The 9236-nt window shown below is 41.0% G+C and overlaps 1 non-coding gene across 1 annotated transcript; it reads left to right on the top strand.

Moving 5' to 3' along the window:
* Nucleotides 1-8343: 8343 nt before the first annotated feature.
* Nucleotides 8344-8457, top strand: trnal-caa (transfer RNA leucine (anticodon CAA)). The gene is made up of 2 exons: nt 8344-8381; nt 8412-8457. It is a non-coding gene; the product is annotated as a tRNA-Leu (tRNA).
* The last annotated feature ends 779 nt before the right edge of the window (nt 8458-9236 follow it).

Here is a 9236-nt window from a genome sequence, read left to right as displayed (position 1 = left end):
ACAGAGTGTAATTAAAGGCAAAGCACAACAAGTTTACACAGCTTTAACAGCTGCACAAGCTCTTGATTATGATATTGTAAAGAGGCATATTTTAAACGCATAGTCCCAGAAGCATATAGGGAAAGATTCAGAAGTTTGAAAAAGTCTGTGGAAAAAACTTATGTGGAATTTGCCTATGATAAAGCTATGTGTTTTGAGAGATGGGTTTCTTCTAAAAATGTAAATGGGGACTATGATACATTGAGAGAGCTGATTTTAATGGAGGAATTTAAAAGAAGCATTCCTATTGAAGTAAAGACCTACTTAAATGAGAAGGATACTGATAAATTGCAGGACTGTGCTAGATTAGCTGATGAGTATGTTTTGATCCATAAGAACAAATTTCCTCAGGGCAGAATTTTTAAGAGGAAAAATAACACGGAGACTCCAGGTAAATTTGAAATTAAATCGGAGGTTAATGAGAAAGTTGATGAGAAAGGGAAGCCTGTGAAGGAAAGACAGTTTGGTCTTACTTGTAACTATTGTAAGAAGCCTGGCCATGTAATAGCTAACTGTTTCAAATTGAAAAAGAAAGAGAAGGAAGCAGTTCCAGATGCTTGTGTGCAACATACCGAAGCACCTGTAAAGTTACAGGGTTTGATAAACACAAATGAGGCTTTGTTAAAGTCTGACCAAGTTAGAAAGCGATATGATCATTTTGTAACTGAAGGGTTTGTATCCTTGAAGGAAGGATCTACTCTAGTGCCAATAAAAGTCCTTAGGGATACTGGTGCTTCGCAATCACTGATGTTAGACAGTGTGTTGAAGTTTAATGAAGAGTCTGATACTGGTGAGGTAAATTACATAAGAGGTGTTGGAAGTGATTTTATGCCTGTACATTTACATATAGTAAATTTACAGTCGGGGTTAGTTACTGGATTTGTTAAAGTAGGATTACAGCATAGCTTACCTGTGAAGGGTATTTCTTTATTGTTAGGTAATGACTTGGCAGGTGGACAAGTTTTTCCTGAAGTGCATTTGACAATGGAGTCAGAGGAACCAGAGTTGAATTCTAACACAGATTCTTCCTGTGTTGTGACTAGAGCTATGGCTAAAAAGATTGATGCGCAGAATGAGGTTGTTATTCAGGACTGTTCAACTCAGGATTCGAGTTTTGAGGATGTGTCAGAGACTTTCTTATCTTCGTTGTTTGAACAAGATTCTGGGAGTAAGTCTGACTATAAAGATTCATCTATGTCTCGGAAGGAGATGATAGCAGAGCAGAATAGAGACTCTGAGATTATAAAATTAAGAGAGCAGGTTTTACTGGATAGTGAAATTGATAAGGTGCCAGTAGGATATTACTTGGAAAAAGGAGTGTTGATGAGAAAGTGGAGATCGCCTACAATTCCTGCAAGTGAGGATTGGAATGTTGTTTACCAGGTAGTTGTTCCAAAAGCTTATCGAAATGAGATTTTGACTTTAGCTCATAGTGTGCCTTTAGGTGGACATCAAGGGGTAAGGAAAACTGTGGACAAGATTTTAAAACATTTTTACTGGCCTGGTCTAAGAAAAGATGTGGCGATGTTTTGTAAAACGTGCCATACTTGTCAAATTGTGTGGTAAACCAAATCAGGTTACACCAGTAGCTCCATTACAACCTTTCCCAGCATTTGGTGAACCATTTTCTAAAGTTATTGTAGATTGTGTTGGTCCATTACCAAAGACAAAAACTGGTTCTCAGTATTTGTTGACTATCATGTGTACTTCTTCTAGGTTTCCAGAGGCAGTACCACTTAGGAATATAAAAGCTAAGACTGTGACAAAGGCCCTTAAATTTTTTTTTTACTTATTTTGGATTACCTAAGGAGATACAAACTGATCAAGGCAGTAATTGTATGTCTGGATTGTTTCAACAGATAGTTTATAAATTGGGAGCTAAGCAAATCACTTCGTCTGCATACCATCCAGAATCGCAGGGTGCCTTGGAGAGGTTTCATTCCACCCTCAAGAATATGATTAGGACATTTTGTGTGTAAAATGAAAGTGACTGGAATGAGGGTATAAACTAACTTTTATTTGCAGTAAGGGAATCGGTACAGGAATCTTTAGGTTTTAGTCCATTTGAACTTGTGTTTGGGCATAGAGTTAGAGGACCTTTAGCTTTGTTGAAAGAACAGTGGATTAATAAGGAAGTACACACTAATTTGTTGGACTATGTGTTGAAATTTAAGGACAGGTTACATAAAGCTTGTAGCTTAGCTGAGGAAAATTTAAAGTTGGCTCAGGAGAAAATGAAGACTTGGTATGATAAAGAAGCTAGGATGAGGATGTTTAAGCCTGGAGATAAGGTGTTGGTTCTTTTCCCAGTGCAGACAAATCCTTTACAATCTAGATTTCATGGTTCTTATGAAATTGTGTCTATAATCAATGATGTGGATTACGTGGTAAAAACTCCAGATCGTAGAAGGTCAACACAACTTTGCCATATAAATATGTTGAAACCATATTTTGAGAAACAATCAGATACTGTGACTGTTGTGGTTAGTGAGAATGAGTTTGATTTAACTAGGAACATGATAGATGATTCATCTGACTTTCATTCTAAATCCAACATTGTTTCTGTTAGGTTACCAAATTCAACCATTCTGGAAAATATTGATGAAAAATTAGCACATTTACAGTTAGAGCAGAGACAACAGATGAAGGAGTTGATTTTTAAATATAGGGAGTTGTTTCCAGATATTCCGAGAAGGACTACTATAGCTTCACATGATGTAGATGTTGGGGATGCCAAACCTATTAAACAACATCCATATAGGATGAACATGGAAAAATGTGAACTTGCTGAGAATGAAATTGAATATATGTTAGAGAATAATATCATTAGACATTCTAACTCGAATTGGAGTTCGCCATGTGTTATGGTGCCAAAACCAGATGGTAGTATTAGGTTTTGTACGGATTATAGGAAGGTGAATGCTGTAACGAAAACAGATGCATATCCAATTCCTAGAGTAGATGATTGTGGAGATAAAGTTGGAAAGGCAAAGTTCCTTACAAAGATTGATTTATTGAAAGGGTATTGGTGTGTTCCATTAACGGACAGAGGTAGAGACATTTCTGCATTTGTAACTCCATCTGGGTTATATGAGTATAATGTTCTTCCATTTGCGATGAAGAATGCCCCAGGTACTTTCCAGAGGATGATTAACTTTGTGATTCAGGGATTGAAAGATACTGATGCTTATATTGATGATTTAGTGACAGGAAATGATACTTGGGAAGCACACATTATTGCGATGGAGAAATTGTTTGAAAGGCTTTCAAAAGCTAACTTAACTATTAATTTAGCTAAGAGTGAATTTGGACATGCCACTGTGACTTACCTTGGTTATGTTGTGGGCCAAGGTAAGGTAGCTCCGGTTCAGGCAAAAGTTCAGGCAATTTTAGAGATTCCCACTCCAACGGGGAAAAAAACTCTCAGAAGGTTTTTGGGAATGGTAGGATATTATCGGAAATTTTGTAAGAATTTTGCTGATGTTGCCCTTCCATTAACTAACCTTCTGCGGAAGAATGAGAAGTTTGTATGGACGGTGCCTTGTCAAGAAGCATTTGAAAAATTGAAAACAATGATATGTCAACAACCTGTGCTTAAGGCACCTGACTTTGGAAAACCTTTTTCATTGGCTGTGGATGCTAGTGATGAGGCTGCAGGAGCAGTATTAATGCAAAGGAATGAAGGTGATGAAGTTGATAATCCAGCAGCTTACTTTTCTAAGAAATTTAATAACCATCAAAGAAATTATTCGACAATAGAGAAAGAATTGTCATCTCTTGTTTTAGCTTTGGGATATTTTGAGGTATATGTTAGTACAACTCAGAAACCACTTATTGTTTACACTGATCATAATCCGTTAGATTTTCTGAGTAAGATGAAAAACAAAAACAGAAGATTATTAAATTGGAGTTTGATGTTACAAGAGTACAATATTGTGATGACTCATATTAAAGGTAAAGATAATGTGGTTGCTGATTGTCTATCTCGATGTTGAATGTACACTGTAATTTTTTATGGAGTGTTTTTTTTTTCAATTGTAACACTCCTACTGCATTGTGACTTATAAGCTGTTATATGATGGTATTGTATATTGTGTATGTTATAAAATTTATACCTTTGTTTTTCTTGTAAGCAATTGTTAAAAATTTTTGTTCTTGTCAGGCCAAAAATGTTTTTTTTGGAGGGAAGTGTTACGTACTCGTGACACATGACAGTGGAGCCCTTGTCATGTGACTGGGGTTGAAGCTGTACTGGACTTGAGGTGATGGTCTTGTGATGGTGGAATGATGTCATTTTCCCGCCAGTAGAGATCATGTGACGGTTTTTTTTTACAGGTTATAAAAGGTAGACCCCACCCTGTGAGGAGGGGCAGTTCGTGGCTGGATTGGCCAGGTTGACTTCATGCCACTGCGTGTTTGAAGTGATGACGCAGTTTAGTTGAAGGATGAAGTTTTTATTTAATGCCTAAAGTTTAAAAGGTTATTGCCAACAGGTTCTTTATGATTCTGTTAGTTCGAGGAAATTAGCGGAGAGTGAAGATTCGAAGTTGGAAGTTAAAGATCGAGGAGAATCGCTTTCTACGGTGAAACGGGGGCGACCTTTGTTTGATCCTTATTTGGAAGGATTTCGTTGACTATCTTCGTGTTAATCCCTAGGTTTAACTAGAAAGGATTGAAGGTAGTGGAGAAGGAAAGGTCAGTGCCTTTAAGCCGTTCTGTTTCGTGAATTCTTCGTGGGAAGTTCGACGTCGGGGATCGAAGCAAGCGACGTGAAAGAGAATTTACATCGTCCTGTAAAGTCTCTCCTTTTAAATGGACTGTGAGCATATCGAACTTTTGGCAATACCACTTTAAAGAACTGTTTTGGAATATCACTTTACGAACTGTTTGAACAGCCGCACAGCAGCTGTTTCCGGTTACGGTAGTGTTTGTTTACTTTTGGGGGGGTTTGTTTTCTGTGTTTAATAAACGTGTTGTTTGTTATAAGAAACCCTTGCCGAACTCATATATTTATTGTTGCCTGAATACGTAACAATACAAAAAGTAAAGAAAGTATCGAGTTTGAACATTGGATCGCTGACAGCGATGCTGAAGATGTAGCACTGTGGGACCTTGAAATAGCGGACGAACTAAATAGTATTTTGCATCAGTCTTCAGTCTGGAAAACACCAGCCTCGTGATGGAAGTTCCAGGTGTCAGGGGTATGAAGTGTGTGAAGTTACCATGAACGGAAAGATGGTAAGTGACTAACTCAAGATTCTAAAGGTAAACTGGAACGACCAGATGCTGTACACCAGAGTTTAAAAAGCGTTGGCTGAAGACATGGTGGGTTATTAGTGATGACCTTGCAGCAACCGCTCGGTTTTTCGAAAGACTGGAAAATTGCAAATATCACTTCACACTTCAAGCATAGAGAGTCAGAAGACAGGAAGATTCTGAGCCGCTTAGTCTGACCACAGCCGTTGAGAAACTGTTGGAGTCAATCATTAAGGATGAAGTCTCAGGGGACTTGGAGACACATGATAACGTAGAGCAGAGACAGCATGGTTCCATCAAGGGAAAATGTGGCCTCCAAAATCTGTTGGAATGATTTGAAGTCATAACAATCTGGCCTTATTAGGCTCATTTAGTGGCCTCCACACCACAAACTTTTCACCAGAGGTCTACGTGTCCTTCGTGAAAACAGTAGCCAAATCACAGTGAGGGAACTCGTCCGTCTCCGCCGGCATCGGGAGCGAGGTGCCAAAACATCATTACTCTTGAAAACCAAGGTTATTCACTCTTGTTGTTTCTATCTTTATTTCTGACAGGCCCATGCGAGCTTTCAGCGCTCCGATTTTCTTTTCTGAACGCGTACCTCTTACCAGAAAATATCCTGCCCCAATCGACAATCGCTAAATGTTTTTCAATCCGGTCCAAATTGACCTTCCCCAATGAAAAATCTCAACGCACGGACTAGAAGGATCTTTTTTCCATGTTTAAATTGAAACCAATCGCATTGTGATCACGAGTTACAAAGTGTTCGTTAAATCAAGCTTCTATCTCTTGTCCTGTCTCATCTATTTCATCATAGCAGATCACGTATCGCGCACTCTCTCGTTGGTTCGTCAACGCACAAAGGAAGAAAAAATATCCTGAATGATCACATACCCATCTTGTCCTTAACAAGTGTGGAATTAACAATTAACTTGCGGAATGTTAAACACCTACTCTCACAACCGTAATGCTCCTGCAATACACAGCTATATCGCCACAAAGTTGGCCGTCTAAATACTCTTGACCATCGGGTGGGCAGTAATCTATCCCCATTAACATGATCATACCTTTCCTTGTTTGCAGTTTCACCCATTGCGCGTCTGTCCGTGCCTTTCAGCGCGTATAATCGACCCCGCGGAGGAGAGGGACCTGGATTAGTCGAACTCAGCATCTGCAATGACGGAAGACAGCCAAGAATTTTCCATGATTATTAACTCTGCTCTCCTCCTTTAGTCTATCCCGCTCTATCACTTCAAAAGCAATGGAACCCCGAAATATTGAACTGCCAGACCAGACTCTGCTGCAACCCAGTCTCATTATCGGCTAAGATTCCATGATTCCAGGTTTTGATCCAAGCAGTGAGTTCATCGGCTCATTCTCAGATGCTTCTGCCATGAAATATACGCACCTCAGGTCACTAGTCGGACCTTGCTCAATGATTGCATTGCTGACGTAGTGTGAGATCTTATCAACATGTCTGCACAATTTCTGCACCAGCAGTTCTGGCACCCTGCTTCCAATTCCCCTCTAAATGTCGTTTACGCTTCATCATGCAGCGCTAGCTAACCTTCCGACAAGATCTTACTACACTTCCAGTTCACACACAAACCGTCTTTATCCAAAGGTCTCAGCTTCCCTGGAAGAGAGATCAGTGATTGAAAAATCGTATGGCCTGTCTCCTATACCAAACCCTTAGACACGTGTTAATCTGTATCATATTTCCATTCCTAGCCTCATTAGGACGCGACACGTGTCACTGTCACAACCCCGAAGTTCCTGCCCTCCACCTCAGCACCTATCTCTCTGAATTTCCATTGCAGAAAGTCGTCACTCCGATGTCACTGGTACCTAAACGGACCATAACCGCTGTTTGCTCAAGCTCCTACTGAAAAATGTTCAGAATTTGATCCGCGTTGTCCCGGACCCCGGCACCCGGGAGGTAACATACCATCCAGGAATCTGTCTTCTCCTTCCCTTTTGAGTCGGAAAACCAGACCCAGTGCCAGAGGTCCTGTGGTTTTTGCCTACCAGGTCATCCAAACACAAACCGCATCCAGATGTGTCTGATGGTGATGGCCATATTGATAGTCTGCTTGCCTCTTTAAATCCATTCCTCTTCCTGACTGTCCCACAGTTCCCTGTGGCCTGCACCGTGGGTGCATCTACCACTCTTTCTGTCCTAGTCCATCACGCCATAGGGAGGATTGTTACAAGCGGCAGCTGTGTGCTCTTCTCGCAGGTGTGGTCAGCAGGAACTCCGGAGGTCTCCCCGCCTTCCACATCGCGCGAGTAGCCTTCCACTTAGACGGTGGCCGCCCCCTTGTCCCTGTCTTACTTTAATGTGTTCTGTGCCTTTAACACTGGGTCAGATAACCTGAGCGAATACGTTCTCTAAAGCGTCCCATCTCTCAGAAAGGCCGCTGCTCTGACGTCCAAAAGACCCTGTTTCCGTCTCCTCTCTCAGATTATACATTGACCTACAAGCCTCAAAAACATTCTGACTGTCATAACTCGTCCATGATGGAATGATGAAACAGACACAGTAGACCGAACGGCCTTTCCGCACGATGTCTCATTTTCCTGTGAACCTTGTCACATCTTCACTTTGTTCCAAACTGATCAGATAATTGGGCCTTATAGTTTATTTACCAACATCCATCTGTAAAGCAGCCTTGCCCGGTATCATTGAACCTGCTGCGTTCAGTTTCTGTTGACGTTGTTGCGATCAACTCCCACCCAGTTTTCAGATTCAGTCCTGTATATAAAAGTTTATTTCTCCGCTTCCCTAAATGTGAAAGCGCTGAGTCTTCCAAGCGTTCTCATCCATCCCAACAAACGTCCTTCCTCAATTCTTGCCGAGACGCGTCTCACGAGTCTTCGAATTGTAATATTTTACAGCTTTACTTTCCACAGAAGCTGCCTAACCTGAGCAAACTGTAACACTTTCGCTTTCATTTCCGATTGACAGGATGATATATGTGTTTGTGTGGATATGATGTTTCTTTCAAATCAGGCATTTATTCCGTTCTCAAACACACGTCAGAAGTTGTCAGGGTGGCCGAGTGGTCTAAGGTGCCAGACTCAAGGAATGAAAGTCCTTCCGACAAACGGGAGGGTTCTGGTCTCCATCCGGGGGCGTGGCTTCGAATCCCACTCCTGACAAAATTTATCTTTAAGCGTTCAATCGAGATGACGTTATTTCTGTAAAGAAGACCTGGGTTGTTGAGGTGGATTCGAAAAACTGTTGGAGGATAAGATTATGTTTTTGACACTGTTCATCACATTCCAATAGATCACCGTATACCGAATTCTGGGTCAGTGATTTATTCAGAAAAAAAGTTCACGGTGATGCATCTCGGCCCGAAACGCCGACTGCTTACGCTTTTCCACAGATGCTGCCTGGTCTGCTGAGCTCTTCCTGGCATACTCAGCTGTTCAATATAGAAATGTTTTTGAAGCGAAATCATTGGTTGTCAGATTATTTAATGGATGGGCACGTGAGCGTAAATTATCACCTGTTGATCAAAGGTCTGATTGCAGATGGATAGTAACTGGTGGTGATGCGAGTCCTTAGGCTCTTGTACCATCTACCCGATGGCAGCAGCGCAAAAAGAGCATGGCAGGATAGTGACGACCTCTGACGGTGGATGTTGTTTTCCGATTACATCTTTTTATGTGGATCTGCTTAATGTTAGGGAGTGCATTTCCCGTGATGAACTGAGCCGAATTCACTAAATTGTTAAAGATTTCCCTTTAGAGGTACGGCATTTCCATACCACGTCTTGATGCAGACAGACAATAGACTCTCTCCGACACATCTATGGAAGCTCATCAAGGTTTTTGATCTCATGCCGCAGTCCCATAAGAAAGCAAAGGGTACAGTCATACCAACAATTTAAAGTTACAGACGCGCCCTGCCTCTGATCCTCCAAGGAAAACAA

The sequence above is a fragment of the Hypanus sabinus genome, unplaced genomic scaffold (genome assembly GCF_030144855.1).
Source record: "Hypanus sabinus isolate sHypSab1 unplaced genomic scaffold, sHypSab1.hap1 scaffold_193, whole genome shotgun sequence".
NCBI lineage: Eukaryota > Metazoa > Chordata > Chondrichthyes > Myliobatiformes > Dasyatidae > Hypanus > Hypanus sabinus.
Note: the sequence above shows the minus strand (reverse complement) of the source record. Positions and strands in the feature narration are given on the sequence as shown.